This window comes from Doryrhamphus excisus, chromosome 7 (genome assembly GCF_030265055.1).
Source record: "Doryrhamphus excisus isolate RoL2022-K1 chromosome 7, RoL_Dexc_1.0, whole genome shotgun sequence".
Taxonomy (NCBI): Eukaryota; Metazoa; Chordata; class Actinopteri; order Syngnathiformes; family Syngnathidae; genus Doryrhamphus; species Doryrhamphus excisus.
In genome coordinates, this window is record NC_080472.1 from 5026057 (window position 1) to 5044892 (window position 18836).

The 18836-nt window shown below is 44.0% G+C and overlaps 1 protein-coding gene across 1 annotated transcript in view; it reads right to left on the reverse strand.

The window, feature by feature from the left end:
- The window catches only part of znf536 (zinc finger protein 536), a 290819-nt gene that overhangs the window by 240719 nt on the left and 31264 nt on the right, over positions 1-18836 (reverse strand). The window contains exon 2 of the mRNA XM_058078806.1: positions 2603-2869. The gene's annotated coding sequence lies outside the window, so the exon portion shown is untranslated. The remainder of the gene's footprint in view (positions 1-2602; positions 2870-18836) is intronic.

The following is an 18836-nucleotide window of genomic DNA, read 5'->3' on the forward strand; positions in this document are numbered from 1 at the left end:
AGATATTTGAGAACAGTGGAATGTTTTATCAGAGCTTTTCTTGTAGAAAATTAGAACCAAAGCACTGAAAAAGTTTGGATATTTTTCTGGTTTCTGCATTTTTTTTTTTGGAAAACTTGATGCGGCCCAGCCTTGCCCAGACCCTAGCTCCAGTGGCCCCCAGGTAAATTGAGTTTGAGACCCCTGGTCTACAAGAATCCTTTACCTGGAATGGCTGATCCCAACAACCAGGCATCTAGAATGGAACGTCTGGACAATGCATAGTAGCATTTGAGAACACTCCTGGCTTCCCAGCATGCTTTGTGGCACTAAGATGATGTGTTTACTGTCACATAAGTTGACATCTGATGTTGCTATATACATATATATATACACATATACGTATGTAAACCATATGTAGCATAACAGGCATGGCTGCATATCGGCAAACTGCAGGCCTCACAAATGGCAGAGTTTGACACAGGAACAGATGATTTCTGTGCCGTCCGCCGAGAAAGGACAGTTTCCAAATCCGACTTTGGCGGCGTTATCTATGCTATTTCATGCTGCGGCGCTAACTAGCCGCAATGCTAGGTTATTAGCCTTTTTGCAATTAAAAAAGGGAGAGTTTTAGTGCAGCGCGGCGGAGAGACGTGACACGACGGCAAGTGTGGCGGCGCACTTAATCAACTTCTGAATTATTGAAATAAATCTCAGTGCCGACAGAAGGAGGTAAACATGAAAATAATTCATCGGGATAAAAGGCTGGTGTGCATATACATATATTTATGCGCGCGCATATTCATGCGGCAGAGGAGAGGAGAAGGTTAAAACAATTCCGTGGTTCTTTGTACACTGAAGCCTAAAATGTGATTTGCACACCTTAATTCCTCCCTCCTGCAACGTTTGTCCCCACTCAGACGGAGAAATGAAACGAAATGAAGTCAAAGAATAGTCTCTGTAATATTAATGAGACGCTGCACTTTGCACGCTTTCTCTTTTTTTTTTCCTCTTTTCTTTTTTTTTTACGCCCCGACAATCTCCCGCTCACCTGAGAAGCTTCCTCGCCGGGCGCTAAAAGCCGCACGCTATCAACTTCTCCGAAAAAACCCGTGTTCGCTGCCGTCGTGACACTTTGCTAACACTCCCTTTGTCGTCGGCGATAAACAGGAAGAAATTGTCCTTGATTGTCAGCGTTCTGCTTTGATTAAACTTTCATCAGCGCCTCATTAGCCGCCAAAGCGCAGACGACGCAGGACGAGCCTGGATACGCCCGCCTGCGCCGCCACGCCTTCCTTCCTTCCTTCGCACGGGCGCCGCTGACAAAAGGAGAAGTGCTCGCATGATGCCGCAGACGGCCCGGGTGTGTCCCGGTTCCTTCAGGAAGTGACAAGTGACCGCTTAGAGGTGAAAACAACATGAAAGACGCTCGCCTGTCCACGCCCGAAAATGATGGACAGTCTGTCATTGGACATCGCCATTGCAAGTCCGCTTTTTATGGCACGCCACATACTCCAAAAGTACAACATGGATAGAATATTCTACAAACATGGACATTTTACCAGAATACACAACAGAAAATCCTTTTAGTGGCATAAAGTCAAATTTATATTTTTAAAAATTAAATTATGTCAAAATGGGGAAAAACAGCTGCAATTTGACCAGAATAAAGTCCAAATATTGACAAAGTCCAAAAATATATATATTTTTTGTTTTTTTACAGTTTTTTTACATTATTACACGAGGGCTGTATGGTGGAAGACAGCTGGAATAGGCTCCAGCACCCCCCCACCTCCCCCACCCCGCGACCCTCATGAGAATAAGCGGTAGAAAATGAATGAATTATGAGAAACAAAAAAACATGACTAATTTTGTAACGTTGGAAAATTAGGTTTTAGGAAATATTCTTGTCAAAAATATTATGAAAATAAAGTCATAATTATGACAAGAAGAAAGTTCAAGGAGATGGCCAAAAGACAGCAGATATAGGAAAAAAAAACACAATTTTATGAGAATAAAGTCCAAATAAAAAGTTGTATTCCAATGAAAAAGTTTTAGTAATTCTATGAGAATAAACTTGCAATATTATGATGAAAAATAATAGCATAGAGTTGAAATATTCCAGAAAAATACATGGTATTTTTTAATTAATATGAGAAAAAAATTGTAAAATATGGTTTTGGAAAAATTCTAATATTATTTCAATAGTCATAATATTATGAAAAGAAAATTTGTGTTGATTATTTAAGAACATTGAAATATTTTTGATTTTTCTTTAAAAACAGCAAAATTGTGAAGAAAAATAAGAATGAATTGATATGATTTTTAGAATTTTTTAGGATTTTTGTATCATATCGTATCGTAACTACAGTCTCGGCAGCCATGACGGTCTGGGCCTTGGAATCCAAAATGGAGGACGTGCTTCTCCTCACTTAGTTGCTAGTTCCTGTTGCTAGCTCACAAGCTAACACTCCCTCTCAATCACCCCAAGGCTGAAGGCTGATATGAATACATACGGGTACATATTGCTACACATCAGTACATACGAGTACATGTGAGTACATTTGAGTACCAATGAGTACATTAGTACTCCAAGCCAAATGATCTATCAAGGCCTACTAACCTGGTGGATTCTTTCCAGACGGTCCTTGGTACGGTCCACATGTGCCCAGGTCATCTCCTCCTCCAACACGCGTTGCTCCTGCTGCATTTGAACTCGGCAAAAACACCAAAAAGAAAACAAACACCAAAAGTCTTCTACTTCTTCTTTGTGCGTTAGAAAGTCTCCACTTCCTGTCCATCTTGACTGCTTCCACCTGTGTGCAAACACTGGCCACGCCCCCTCACTTCCTGTCTGAAGGAGGCCATGCAGCACATGAAAAGCTTCATCCTGTAATGAAACACATGAGATATTTGTTTGCCGACAATGCGGCTCCTTAAATGCATCATCCATTGTTGTCTTCACTCCTTTTAGCTCTTTTAGCTTTAAACTTTTCCCTTCGCTTTTCCCTCCAATAAATTCCCTCATTATTGTCAATTTAGCATAATTACGTATATTCATTTGCAACTTTGTATGTGTTCTTATTTGATCTTATTATTTTGTATTGATTTTTATTTTTTGAACATTTAAAATAATGAAATGTTTTTCAAATATATTGTTATGAATGAATACATTGAATTAAAATGTAAAAAAAAACATTTATCTGCTATTCCATCTTGCTATTTTTACTTTTTTTTACTTTTTACTATATTTTACTTTTTATTTTACTTTACTTTACTTTACTTTTTATTTTTACTTTAATTTTTAAAATTTTATAGAAAAAGAAAAGTATAATATATGAAGAATAACTCATTTAATTATTACTTATATTTTCCTTTTCAATTATGTTATTTCATCAACAAACATTATTTAAATTAAATATAATGTATTCATTATTAAAAAGAAAAATATTTTAATATTATTTAAATATAAATAAATATGAATAGAATATTTTCAATTGAATTGAAAGTTTTTTAACCTTATTTTTACTTTTTACAAGACTTTTTAAATGATTTAAATACAATATCATTTATTTGATAAGCCCATTGTGGTTGCAATGGCGGTGGGGGCAGGTGGTGGGCGGCGATGGGGCCATGAGCGGCACGTCGTTGACGCCCACTCGGGAGCGTCGGGTGCTCGTGTCGTCGAGGAGATACGCCTCCAGAAGATTCCCAGCGCCGCCGCTGGCTTGAATGTCCGCTTGAAAGATGGCGGCCCTGGATGGTTTGATCCGCCGCCCCTCCCCTCCCTCGGTGCACACGGGGTGCACGGCGAGATAAACGCTCGCCAGGCGGCGGCCAAAGAGTTGGAGATGAAGGAAGGCAAGTTGAAGCTGTGGAGGCCTTCCCCTGAAGGCAAGCTGGCCCGCCATCTGTGCCATCACCATCGCCGCCATCGCCGTTGTCGCGGCTCATGGAGGAAGCGGCCTTCCACACGGGGGGGGGGGGGGGGGGGGGGGGGGGGGGGGGTGGACAGCAGACCGGGCCGGTCCCGACCCAGGACGTCTACCTGAGTCCACCAGGGAAGGACAAAGATCTCCGTCTTGCCTTTTGCTTTTCCTGGGGAGGAAGCGCCAGAGCTTAAAGGCGGGAGCCAACACATGAACTTTCAATCACGGATTAGCCGGATTTTCCGACGCGGATCTTCTTTTGTCAACTTGGCCGGCGCGGCCCGTGTCGCTGGCACCGGCGACGTAACGAGAATAGGATCCCGGGCCAAGGGGATTGCCTCGCTTATTTCAAAGGAAGCCGTCCAATCGCAGGCAGCTCAGCTTCTCGTCTTTCCTGAGGTTCTCCTCCTCGGACCACCAAAAAAGTCCGCCTTTGGCCGGGTGGCGAACAGGCGCAAATGTTGCGTCCGCCGTGACGTCCGGCCTCGCCACATGGAGATGCTAATCCGAGCTTACCGCGCTGGCGCCGCCGATAAGAGAGACGCCGCCGTACGACTCCATGTGGCCGAGGGCCACCGCCCGAGTTGGACGCCGTTCCATCTGAAGCCGGCGCACGCGGGGAACGCACGCCAGCCGCGCGGGAACCCGGAGCGCCGCACGTTGGGATCAGCGCGGCCACCCGGCTCAGCGCCTTAAAGGTCACGTTCAAATCCTGCACCAACGACTCCCGCGCTCGCGTACTTCCTCTTTTCACTTTCCGCCCTTGGTACTCGCTCCAAACACGGAGTACGCATCTTGGCCACGTGGTGGGGGGGGGGGGCTGACTGCCGTACTTCTACCATGTACTTCCTCTAAGTACTTCAACTTGTGTACTTCCAATAAGTACTTCCTCTATGTACTTCCACCATCTACTTCCACTATATACTTCCTCTTAAGTACTTCAACTTGTGTACTTCCAATAAGTACTTCCTCTATGTACTTCCACCATCTACTTCCACTATATACTTCCTCTTAAGTACTTCAACTTGTGTACTTCCAATAAGTACTTATGCAATGTACTGCCTGAAAGTACTTCCACAAAGTACTTCCTATAAGTACTTCCACCATCTACTTCCACTATATACTTCCTCTTAAGTACTTCAACTTGTGTACTTCCAATAAGTACTTCTGCAATGTACTGCCTCAAAGTACTTCCACAAAGTACTTCCTATAAGTACTTCCACTTGTGTACTTTCTCTAAGTACTTCCACTTGCATACTTGCACTTGTGTTGTTCCACTTGTGTACTTCCACTTGCGTACTTCCACTTCTGTACTTCCACTAAGTACTTCCACTTGTGTACTTCCACTTGCATACTTCCACTTATGTACTTCCACTAAGTACACTTAGTCTTTTAAGTGCACATACGTGACTGACATGTTGTGTTTAGGAAGCCGAGGGCCAATAACAATGTACTATATGTACTGTATGTATAATATACTATACTATACTATATAATGTATAATGTACTATGATGATATGATATGATATATATGATATGATATGATATATATGATGCGGTGAGGGGGCGTGTCTTGTCGGACACGTGTGCCGAGCGTGTCTTTATTCCCACTTTCTTCTTTTTCCACGCATCATGGCGATGTGTGCGGTCCCGAGGGCGCCGCCATCGTGTGTGCGTGTGCAGGTGCGTGTGCGTCACCTGCGTGTGAATGGCGGCACCTCCAGCAGTGGCGTAGGGTGGAATGGATGTTTTGCGTGTGTGTTTTTTTACACTTTGCATGGTAAATGAAAAGGAGAGGAGGGCGGGGTGAGTCGGGGGGGTCGGGGGGGGTCGGCATTGTGAGCTTTTGTCCCATCTTTTTCTTGTTTGTTTGGCAGCAAATGAGATTGTTCTCCTCCACTAAGAAAGCAAATGTTCCGGCCCACAGCCCTCAGGAATGACGACGCGTGAGGAATGTGAGCGTAATGAAAATCACGCTCAAATGCATCCCAGATATTTATGCTTGCTTTTTTTGGGGGGGGGGGTGATTATCTTAGCGGCACGTTGCCGCACGTCGCGCTCATACGCTCCATGGAGGAGGGAAGACCGCCGTCTTTCTCAACTTAGAGATGGATGATGACAATGGCCGACGCTTCTATCTATCTATCCATCCATCCATCCATCCATCTATCTATCGATCTATCTATGGACGGATGGATGGATTCTAAAAGTACATTTGATGATGCAATGATGAGATGAGATGAGACGAGATGATGAGATAATGAGATAATGAGATGATGAGATGATGAGATGATGAGATGATGAGATGGGATGATGAGATGAGACGAGATAATGAGATAATGAGATGATGGGATGGTGAGATGAGACAAGATGATGAGATGATGAGATGAGAGGATGAGAGGATGAGAGGATGAGAGGATGAGAGGATGAGAGGATGAGAGGATGAGATGAGACAAGATGATGAGAGGATGAGATGAGACAAGATGATGAGATGATGAGATGATGAGATGAGACAAGATGATGAGATGATGAGATGATGAGATGAGAGGATGAGAGGATGAGAGGATGAGAGGATGAGAGGATGAGATGATGAGATGATGAGATGATGAGATGAGACAAGATGATGAGATGAGAAGATGAGATGAGACAAGATGATGAGATGAGAAAAGATGATATGATGAGATGAGATGATGAGATGAGACGAGATAATGAGATGGGATGATGAGATGAGACGAGATGATGAGAAGAGACAAGATGATGAGATGGGGCACGATGATGAAATGATGAGATGAGATGATATGATGAGATGGTGAGATGGGATGATGAGACGAGACAAGATGATGAGATGAGACGAGATGATGAGATGAGACGAGATGATGAGATGAGACAAGATGATAAAATGATGAGATGATGAGATGATATGAGATGGGATGATGAGATGAGACAAGATGATGAGATGAGACATGATGAGATGAGACAAGACGATGAGATGAGACAAGATGATGAGATGAGATGATGAGTGGGATGATAAGATGAGTTGAGAGGATGAGATGATGAGATGATGCTCCTCAAAGCAAAGTCAAGCTCACGTAGGAAATCAATCAGCATCCAAGAACACAATTGATCTTTCATGACAGCCAATGGGAGCCTCGCGTGTGCATGCTAGGCTGGGTCGGGCTGGGGGTGGTTTTACGGTTGGCGGTGCTTTATAGTGGGGGGGTGGTTGCCTGACGTGCAGACTGGAGTTGATCATCGCTGGTGTACCTAAAGAAATGTCCCATGGACAATAAAGACTAACGCTACACTTTCACTTTCCTAAAAAGGTAGGACTTCATGACAAAGACCTCCCACACACACACACACACACATGCGCACAAACACACACTCGCACACACGAGCGCTCCCGTGTGCATGTATCAGTGGTCTGTGCTTTTTTACGGCACAACCTGCAAAGTAAAATCGGTTGCAGGGATGATGTGATGTGAACGCCGTGCATGTGTGTGTGTGTGTGTATGTGTGTGATATTTACATCGGAATGTGTCATTAATGGCACAGCGGAAACTATTAAAGCAGCACAATGCTAACGCCAACAACCTTGGGAGGGTGATTAAAGGCCTTTGTGGCCTCTTAAAGGCGTAAAAAAGAAAGAAAGAGGAAGTGATGGATTGTGCGGCGGCTATAATTCAGCTGTCATCTTCCAGCTCGCGTCTGACTGTCACATTTACATATTTTATATATATACGCCACAAAAACACTCTTTCTCCTTCAACGCTAACAAGCTTTGCTTTTTATTTCTGCTTTAATTATGAACCCCCCCCCCCCCAACCCACACCCTCCCCCCCAGGTGACCTTGTGGGTCATGTGCTATACTGACTTCTATCAATATGCAAATGACATCACAAATGTCTTTTATTGACTTTTTTCTCTTCAACAGATCATCTTTTCCTCCATGCATGGGGGGGGGGGGGGGCATGGCCACAAACATCCATAGCAACCTAATGGAATACTCTACTATTCCTACCACCAGGACATCCCCTAACTCAGCTGGGATAGGCTCCAGCACAGCCCCATCACACACCACAACACCAAAGAAGATGGATGATGGATGGATGGATGGATGGATGATGGATACATAGATAGATGGATTGATACATGGATGGATGGATGGATGGATGGATGGATGGATGGATGGATGATGGATGGATGATGGATGGACGGATGGATGGATGATGGATGGACAGATGGATGGATGATGGATGGACGGATGATGGCTGGATGGACGGATTGATGGATGGACAGATGATGGCTGGATGGCTGGATGGCTGGATGGATGGATGATGGATGGAAGGATGGAAGGATGGAAGGATGGAAGGATGGAAGGATGGAAGGATGGAAGGATGGAAGGATGGAAGGATGGAAGGATGGATGGATGATGGATGGACGGATGATTGATGGATGATGGATGGACGGATGATAGATGGATGGACGGATGATAGATGGACGGACGGATGGATGATGGATGGACGGATGGACGGATGATGGATGGATGGATGGACGGATGGATGGATGATGGATGGACGGATGGATGATGGATGGATGATGGATGGACGGATGGATGGATGATGGATGGATGCACAATGGATGGATGGACGATGGATGGATGGATGATGGATGGACGATGGATGGACGGATGACGGATGATGGATGATGGATGATGGATGGACTGATGGATGGACGGATGGATGGATGGATGGATGGATGGATGGACGATGGATGGATGGATGATGGATGGACGGATGGATGGATGATGGCTGGATGATGGATGGATGGATGATGGATGGATGATAGTAGCCATTACACATCACACATTGCAATTACACATAGAAACCCGTTTAGCACCTTCTAATAGCCTTTAACATGATTAGAGCCCTCTACACATGGAATAACAACCCTATAGTCACCTTGACATTCCAATATAGCGGACATAAATCAGACATGATATAAACTCCCACTTTGTGAGACTTCCTTGTTGTACCTGTAATGCTTCCTGTGGTGGCTATTGTCTCATCAACGTAACATGACTGACACCTAGTGACCAGGATGGAATACTACACATCATCACATCTTTTTTTATTTTGTAAATATTTCAACTTTCTTCTTCAGTCATCTTTGGAAATGTTGTGTTGTCATTTGATTTTCTCTGATTAGAATACAACTGATTTGAATTTATTCTTGGCCAAGTCTTGGCCTGGGGGCCGCACTTTGGACACCCGTATGACACCTAAACTTCTTCCCAACGCGAGGAGCAAAGTGTGGGTGAATTGATGAGACGCCCGGCAGAGATTCCCGTTAAAGACCTTTCGACCGTCAAAGCGGCGCCGTTGAAGAACTCAGGCTGACGCTAACAACGGAGTCAAGTCGGGAAAAAGAAAGCGGCGCATTGTGTCGGCGTTTGGAGAATAAAAGACGGCGCTTCCAGTCGGCCTATCGGCGGTGAAATCAGCAACACGAGCGACACGTCAGGAGTTTCGGCGCTCAAAGGCCTCGCTGACTGACTGAACTGCGCCATTGTGGCGCTCGCTCATCCGCTTTCTCCTCCGCGCCGGATTAGCCGCACTTTTACTTGAGCTTTGTCAAACGTAATCACACGCCGCAGAGATAAAGCTCGGCGCGGGCGACGACCCCGGCGTGCCGCTGCGGCGCCTGGAAGACAAAACAGTCACCCCGCGTCACTCCGTATCCTTAAGACACTTGAAAGCATCTTCACTCTGTCAATTCATTCATGTCCTCTTTATCCAAATACTGCATCAGTACTTCATAGGCCGGGACAGTTTCATACAGTTAGCATGGCTACAGTATGACATCATCATTGTCCTACTGTAATGCTATACAGTATTTGTACAGTAAAAATATACATCATGTATAAAATGGATGCTATATGGTTGGCGTGTACTGTATTTTTTTAAATCACCATATTCATACTAACATGTTAGCATATGAATGCTACAATGTTGGCATGTAGGAGGTATGTTACAACATTAGCATTAGCACACCATAACATTTCACATTGCTGGCATGAATACGTTATAACATTATCATATTCATACAATAATGTTAGCATGGCACGTAGCGCACATCATTTTCATGCTATAATGTTAGCATTGCGATGTTAAACTGTTGGCATTTAAGCTACGCCTGTAATGTCATCATATTCATACGAGAATGTTAGCATATGAATCCTACAATGTTAGCATGTATGCAGTACATTATAGCATCATCACATTCATACTGTAATGCTATCATTTGGATGCTACACTATTAGCATGTATACATTGTAGATACATGATAGCATCATTATAGTCATACTAGAATGTTAGCATATGGATTGTACAATGCTAGCATGTATACAGTACATTATAGCATCATCACATTCATACTAGAATGTTAGCACATGGATGAAGCTATAATGTTAGCACATGGATGAAACGATGTTAGCATGTGTAGGTTATAGCATCATCAAATTCATACTAGAATGTTAGCATGCATAAATTATAGAATCATTACAGTCATGCTATGATGTTAGCATATAGATGCTACAATGTTAGCATGCATGCATTTAGCTTTCATTGGGGAGAATATGTGTCTGTGTTAGCTACAGTATTGCTCAAACATCTGGAAACAATTTCTTGCGCTATTAAATGAAAAAATATCTGTAAACGTTTGACTTGCATGCTTATGGTTAGCATGTGTAAGCTATATAAGATTATAGCGTATATACGTAACTTATATATACTGTATGAACGTACACAAATACGCCCATGCTGGTGTGCTCGCCTTCATCAATGCTAGCATGCTTTTCAATACAATAACACACGCCCGGCTGAAGTGCACGTGTGTGTGTGCATGTGTGCGTGTGTGTGTGTGTGTGCACGTGTGTGTGAGAGGGTGTTTACCATAGCAACCAGATGAAATTAGAGGAAGTGATTAGCGCTTATTAACAAGCTAGGCTGTCACTATATTCTTATCATTTGCTGTGCAAACACTCATACAGTACCCCCCCCCACCCCCGCAATGATGAAACTATCATTAGGAAGGTCACGTGAGGCCGTCACGCCACCGAGGCCCCGCCCCCTGGCGGTCCAGCAGCGGCAAGCGCCTGCAACCTCTGCTTTGTTTCCCTGCTAATAAAGCAGGAGAATTAACATTCACACTTCATGTAATGAGGAGGAGGGGGTCAAGGGGGGGCGAGGGAGCAGACATATTGACTGGTGGCGCCCTCGGCGCACGTTTGCGTTTAATACGACGCTGGCGGCGGCCGGCATTGTCAAATGACTTCCTTGTTTTGTAATTAATATTCAAATGAGCGCTTTTATTGCAAGAGTGAACGCTCTCGCTCGTTTGGGAATCTTTGCTGCCGACCGACCGGAAGGGAATGAGTCACCTGACAAGGATGGAGGAGTCAAGGAGAGGAAGTGCGGGACTTAGCTGGTAGCGGGTGCTAGCGTCCACTCTAGCTGAAAGACTTCCCATTCGGGACCAAACTTTCCCGAGTGTCTTTTTAAGGCCGTGTTTATGCTTTTTCTTTGGCTTTTGGTGAGTCTTCCCGACTCGCCTGGATGAAGAAGGCTGTCGGCGTGTTGACGTGAATAACGAGGCGACAAAGCGGATGCAAAGCAACTTTCTCCTGCCGCACATTTGCATTGGTAATGTCAAATCTTTGTTTACGCGCCGCCATTGACTAATGAAGACTACCAGCGCAACTTATCCACTCATGACCGTAATTGTTAATTATTAATCACTTTAGCGCCGCATTAGCATTTGAAACGCAGCCGCGCTCCAACTTTGTTGTCTTGACGCCGCGCATGAAAGGCTCACGTGCGCCAGCGCCACGGCGCGCACCAGCGAGCGTGTCCTCCAGGGATGGCACGCAGGACGCTACGGAAATACAATTTGTCCGTTCCGGGGTCAAGCTGCGACCGCCGTGTTTGCTCTGTGACTTGTATTCCTCTCACATTAGCCATTTTGTACTGAGCAACCACGACAGACGGCTGTGCCTTTCCTAAGATCACAATGAGCCACGACAGTATAGGTTCTACTTCCTGTTCTACGGTCATCATCTTTCCTCTTTGTAAAAAAAAAAAAAAGCCAAAGAAAAAGCAAAGTGGTCACTGATCTGAAGTCTGAAGGAACCGAGTCCCTTTCAGGTTGTTTGGTGGATCTGGTCACCATTTCCACCTTTGGCAACAAGTTTGGGTTCTATGGTCGTCATCACGTTTTTCCGCTTGCACAAGCTGTCAGTGGGACTCCTTTGTTCTGGAATTGGGGAATAAAATGTCTCATTTTAAATGTCTGTATAATTGACAACATTAAATCATGGCATGGTTTTTTGACATTTATTTGAAATATTTGTAAAAAAAAATTTTTAATTATTAGAAAATAATATTTTAATAATGTTAAATAATAATAATAATTTAAACAATATTAAAATAATGTCACTATTAATATAATGGAGATGATGAAATAATAGCACACCTACCAAACATTTTAGGTCAAATTGAATTTATTTATTTATTTATGTAACTATTTTGACATTTACAAATGTATATTATTTTCTTAAATTTTATGTATTTAATAAAATAATTTTCTTAATTTTATTTCATTTAAACAATTTCCCATTTTTGATGAATTATTACAAGAAAGCTGCTATTTTATTGGTTGGTATGCAACATCAAAAAGGAGAGAAGGAAGTAAGTGCACTTATTGAAGTGCACTGACAGACGCAAGGATTGTTCCCGCCGTGTTTATGAGTCCATTTAACACGTGCTCCTGAAGGCATCACGGTCACTGAGCTCCTTGAAGACTTGACAGCTTCCTCCGAGGTCCGCTAACGAGTATCCAGAGGTCAGCCGAGCATCGCGGCCGCTCATGCTCACGCCTGATTACCCCCCCCCCTCAGTGGTCAATGGCGGGGGGCGGGGGTGGGGTACTCCAAACAATGTGGGCCCGGTCTGAGAGAAGAGAGATGGTCCTGGGGTGTTATTTTGGAGGAGAGAGGAATAACCTCCATTTATTGTCTTCCATCAAAGCATCTCCATGGCGACCACGTGCACCCCCCCCCCCCCGCAGAAGAGGCTTTGATGTGACAATTGACCTTCCTCGCCATCATTTAGTCACATCATCTTTTGCCTCGTGCGCGCGCACACTTAGCCGGCCCTGTTGGCCACGTGCACGTGCACGGCGCCCCACATGGAGGATATTGTTTGATTGGATTTTGTCTTTTCGAGGTTGGGGGGTGCAAGGGGGGGGGTGGATCATTACGGGAATTCATTTCAAGTGTTGCCGCAAATGAAACGCCGACTTTAATTATTCCGCTTTCACGTCTCGCCGTGCACGTGCATGTGCGCGCCCGTACCGAGACATGAAAATGATCTTTGAAAATGAGAGCAGGACGGAGACACTAATGTCCTCCTCTAACTTCCTGTCTTTTACCCCCCCCCCCCCGAACCCCCCCACCCTGGTTTTACTCCAAAGTCTTCATTCCAACATTTCAATCAAGCACATTGGCTGTGTGTGTGTGTGTGTGTGTGTGTGTGTGGGATTAGGATTATGGATTACTATTAGCATCCTTTCATTTCACTGCAATTCCTCACTTCCTTCCTCCTTTCCTTCCTTCCTTCCTTCCTTCCTGCTCAAATGAAAATGAACACTAATACTTGTTGGACGCCACAACTCAATTCACAAACTTTCAATAAGTACACTACTGTATGTGCACTTACTTCAACAAGTGCACTATGTGCACTGCATACTTGAGAGTGTCCATCACTGCACACTCACCATCTGCACTGCATTCGCTCGTATTTCATTAAGTGTGGAAGTGTGGACAATCCTTGTGCACTTAGCAAAATGGACACTGACCATCATAACCACCGATAGTCGCCATCTTGGATACGCAGCGGAAGGGGAGGGACAAACTTGAGTGGTTGCAGTGTGTGTGTGTGTGTGTGTGTGTGTGTGCGTGTTTGAGACGGGGGCGGGACAATGAGGAAATCTATTTCCTTTATTTTAGTCTTCATGCTGAACACTGAAATCAAGCAGACATGCTAACCAGGCTAAATATGCTAACTGATCTAAGTGTGCTAACTCCACAACTGCTTCATTGAGATGGTCTGTTCCAGGGTCAAACCGTGGCTTGGTGGGACGTTTGAGGTCACATTTGAAGGTTCTGGAGTGTGACAAAAGCGTAAAAAGAAGCGATGCGGCGCTAACAGCATGAAAGGTGATGAACGCGTGGAAGAGGTCACGTTGGAGGTCATCTTCGGCAGTGGAACCAAAGCCTGCGAGAAGCAACAGATGGGAGAAGAAAGTTCTTTTCATATTTACTGGCCATGACTTTAGCACCTAGCGCTGTCAAGCTAAATGATACCCTTCACCCTCCTCCTCCTCCTCCTCGCCTTCCCGCGCCTTAAATTATTCACATCTTCTCCAGGTTTGATTTAGCGTGCCATTGCCTGCCTTTCTTCTACATTTCATTACGTTGGATGACTTTACAGCCACTGGCGGCCACAAAATGACAATTTTTGCGCCCCGGCAGGAAGCTATCACGTACACGTGCACAGGTAAACATCGCGTGTGCTAAAGTACTTTCATTTGAGAAATGAATGCTCAGTAATGTTAGCATCATCCAACTGCGGGCTGAGTTATGCTAACAACGCTAACTTCAAATAATCTTGCTAACATTTACAGCCATTTATTCCGACAGTAGCTAACATTAGCTAAAAGTTGCTCATATTTATGCTAAATAAATCAAATCAGATAAAAAAATCAATGAAGAGCCTCCAGAGTGACCACTTTTATGAACATTATGAGAAGAAAGTTGCAATCTAGGGCGGTGATTAGCGCGCAAACCTCACAGCTAGAAGACCAGGGTTCAATTCCACCCTCGGCCATCTCTGTGTGGAGTTTGCATGTTCTCCCCCTGCATCTGGTTTCCTCCCACATTCCAAAAACATGCTAGGTTAATTGGCCACTCCAAATTGTCCATAGGTATGAATGTGAGTGTGAATGGTTGTTTGTCTGTATGTGCCCTGTGATTGGCTGGCGACCAGTCCAGGGTGTACCCCGCCTCTCGCCCGAAGACAGCTGGGATAGGCTCCAGCACCCCCGCGACCCTCGTGAGGAAAAGCGGTAGAAAATTAATCAATGAATGAATGAGTTGCAATCTAACAAAAAGGTGATGATTATATAAAAATAATGTCACAATATTTTAGTGGCATAAACTTGAAATATGAACGATTGTGTTCAAAATGACTTTGGTGGGAAAAAGATGATTTAAGAAAAAAACTTAAATATTAGGGAAATGAAACAAAGATGTACATACGTACGTACGTACAGTAGAAGTTCTAGGAACGTGTTAGCGTCCTTCCTTCATGCAAGTGTAAAAAGAAGTCAAGACGTGTTGCAGTGGTAGGAAATACATGGAGTACATCATGTACGCTGTACAGTACAGTAATATATATGTGTAGTACGCGTATGGTGACTGGCTGGATGCAGTGCGGTGTAAAAGGGCATCCGCTATCTGCAATATTGATAATACTTTTCACATTTCATCTGCTTTTGTTTGCTTTGCCTGTTTCAACACGGCCAGAATTCTAATGAGGCCAAACATTATCAGCGCCGCGCCTTCCAGCCTGAACATATAACTTTATCACTTTGGCTGCATTCTGCTCTTTCCATTACAGCTTGGCTATCTGACAGCCGCGCACAATCAGGACGCGCTAGCATGGCCGCCAAGCCTGCGTATGACGCCTGTGTGTGTGTGTGTGTGTGTGTATTTAACACGCCACTGTTTGGCTGTCAGCATCTCTGATCAAACATGCACCACGACACATATTCATTTTAGCTTCTGGTTCATCCTAAAACTTACACGAGGCCTCAATGACACGCTAGCCGTCTTTTCATGGGAAACGTACTGTTAGCATGATGGATTCCTGATTCGAGCTAACTTGCTGTTTGATTTCAATGACTGACAAACATCAGCTAGCAAACAACAAGAAATATCAGCTCAAGCCAGCAAAAACAGGCTAACTTCAGACCGGCGTCATGGAATCCCATCTTATGTCAGACAGCAAATGTTTGCTAAGACCTGTTAACACAAGCTAAAGTCTGCTAAGCCCAGCTAGCAACAGCTAATGTCGGCCAAGTCACTAAAATCTAATTTACGTTACACTCAGCTAACTTTAGCTATTGTTTGCAAAGACAAGAAAAGTTCAGCCTGTTGTCTTTTCATGCTGCTAAAGTTTTGTAAATCAGATAAAATTACAGATAAAAGTTTGCTGATATATACAGTAACATCAACTAACATGACCTAAGATCAATTAACATCAGCTAGCATCTACGCTAACTCCAACAAACATCAACTAATGTGAACTAAGATCTATTAACTTCAGCTAGCATCTACGCTAACTCCAACAAACATCAACTAATGTGAACTAAGACGTATTAATTTCAGCTAGCATCTACGCTAACTCCAACAAACATCAACTAATGTGAGCTAAGATGCACCAACATCAGGTAGTATCTATGCTAACTCCAACAAACATCAACTAATGTGAACTAAGATGTATTAACTTCAGTTAGCATCTACGCTAACTCCAACAAACATCAACTAATGTGAACTAAGACGTATTAACTTCAGCTAGCATCTACGCTAACTCCAACAAACATCAACTAATGTGAGCTAAGATGCATCAACATCAGGTAGCATCTATGCTAACTCCAACAAACATCAACTAATGTGAACTAAGACGTATTAACTTCAGCTAGCATCTACGCTAACTCCAACAAACATCAACTAATGTGAGCTAAGATGCATCAACATCAGCTAGCATCTACGCTAACTCCAACAAACATCAACTAATGTGAACTAAGATGTATTAACTTCAGCTAGCATCTACGCTAACTCCAACAAACATCAACTAATGTGAGCTAAGATGCATCAACATCAGGTAGCATCTATGCTAACTCCAACAAACATCAACTAATGTGAGCTAAGACGTATTAACATCAGCTAGCATCTACGCTAACTCCAACAAACATCAACTAATGTGAGCTAAGATGTATTAACTTCAGCTAGCATCTACGCTAACTCCAACAAACAACTAATGTGAGCTAAGACGTAGTAACATCAGCTAGCATCTACGCTAACTCCAACAAACATCAACTAATGTGAGCTACGACGTAACATCAGCTAGCAAATGCAAATAAGAGCCAACAACGGTAAGTGCTGTTGTGTTGTGTTGAGTATAGAGTAGTAATATAGTAATAGTAATAACAGTAGTACTAATAATAAAGTAGTGATATTTGATGACTTGAAGTAATGACGGTGAAAGGCAAAGTGTTTTCCAAACTGGCACGGAGAAACAACCCAAGATTTTGTTTGATCCCCGCAATCCCGAGCGGGCGCGGCGAGGCGACCCGGGGTTATTGGAACTAAAGCCTGGTGTGGGGCGACAGGCGGCGTGGCGGGCCGCTAAGACCACGGTTGGTCCGGCGCCGACTGCGGCGGGCTTACAGTGATCCGGGCATCTTGGCCGGCTGGAAAGCGTGTCGCCGGGGAACGCCGAATCAGAGTAGCTCAGTGCGCCTGGCACGTCGTGATAGCATCTTAGCACCAGGAGGAGGAGGAGGAAGAGGAAGAGGAGGAGCCCCCCCCACACCCGATGAAAGCCAGGCTGTTGAATCACCCCCCCCCCCCCCCCCCCCCCCCCCCCCCCCCCCCCACTGGCACTTGACCACACACACACAAGGATGCATGCGTGTCCAAAGTGGAGCGTCCTGGATCAGGAATATTTACACATTAGAAACACCAGCTGGGCCCAGCATCCATTGACACAACAATACACAACACTACGCTGCACCGTGTGTGTGTGTGCGTGTGCGTGTGTGTGTGTGCGTCATTGTGCTTCCACATATTCCTAACAGATTGAAAGCAGTAAATTGTGGATCCTTTTAGGTCCAAACAGCAAGACCATCTTCCAAATAAAAGACAATATGCAAATGATATCACGATGATATCATCATGATATCATTATACTATAATCATGATATCATCAAGATGCAACTTCATCAGCGAACATCGCCATCACACTCAAACATGTCGGCTTTTCATTCATTCATTCATTTTCTACCGCTTTTCCTCGCAAGGGTCGCGGGGGTGCTGGAGCCTATCCCAGCTGTCTTGGGGCAAGAGGCGGGGTACACCCTGGACTGGTGGCCAGCCAATCACAGGGCACATATAGACAAACAACCATTCACACTCACATTCATACCTATGGACAATTTGGAGTCGCCAATTAACCTAGCATGTTTTTGGAATGTGGGAAGAAACCAGAGTACCCGGAGAAAACCCACGCATGCACGAGGAGAACATGCAAACTCCACATGAGGGTGGAATCGAACCCTGGTCTCCTAGCTGTGAGGTCTGCGCGCTAACCACTCGAACGCCGTGCCTCCCATGTTTTGTTTTTCCTAATTTATTTCCCAAATGATTCCTTAGTAATTCCTGGATGATTCTTATGTAATTCCTGGATGATTCTAAAACTATTCCTAAGTAATACCTGAATGATTCCCAAGTAATGCCTGGATGATTCCTAATTACTTCCTGAATGACTCCTCAGTAATTCCTGGATAAGTCTTAATTAATTCCTGGACAATTCCCAAACTATTCCTAAATTATTCATAAATGATTCCTAAGTCATACCTGGATTATATCTACGTAATTCCTGAATGATTCCAAAGTAATTCCAGGATGATTCCTGAATGAGTCCTAAGTAATTCCTGGATGATTCCAAAGTGAATGCTGAATGATTCCAAAATGATTCCTCAATTATTCATAAATGATTCCAAAAGTCAATTTGGGAACATTAAATA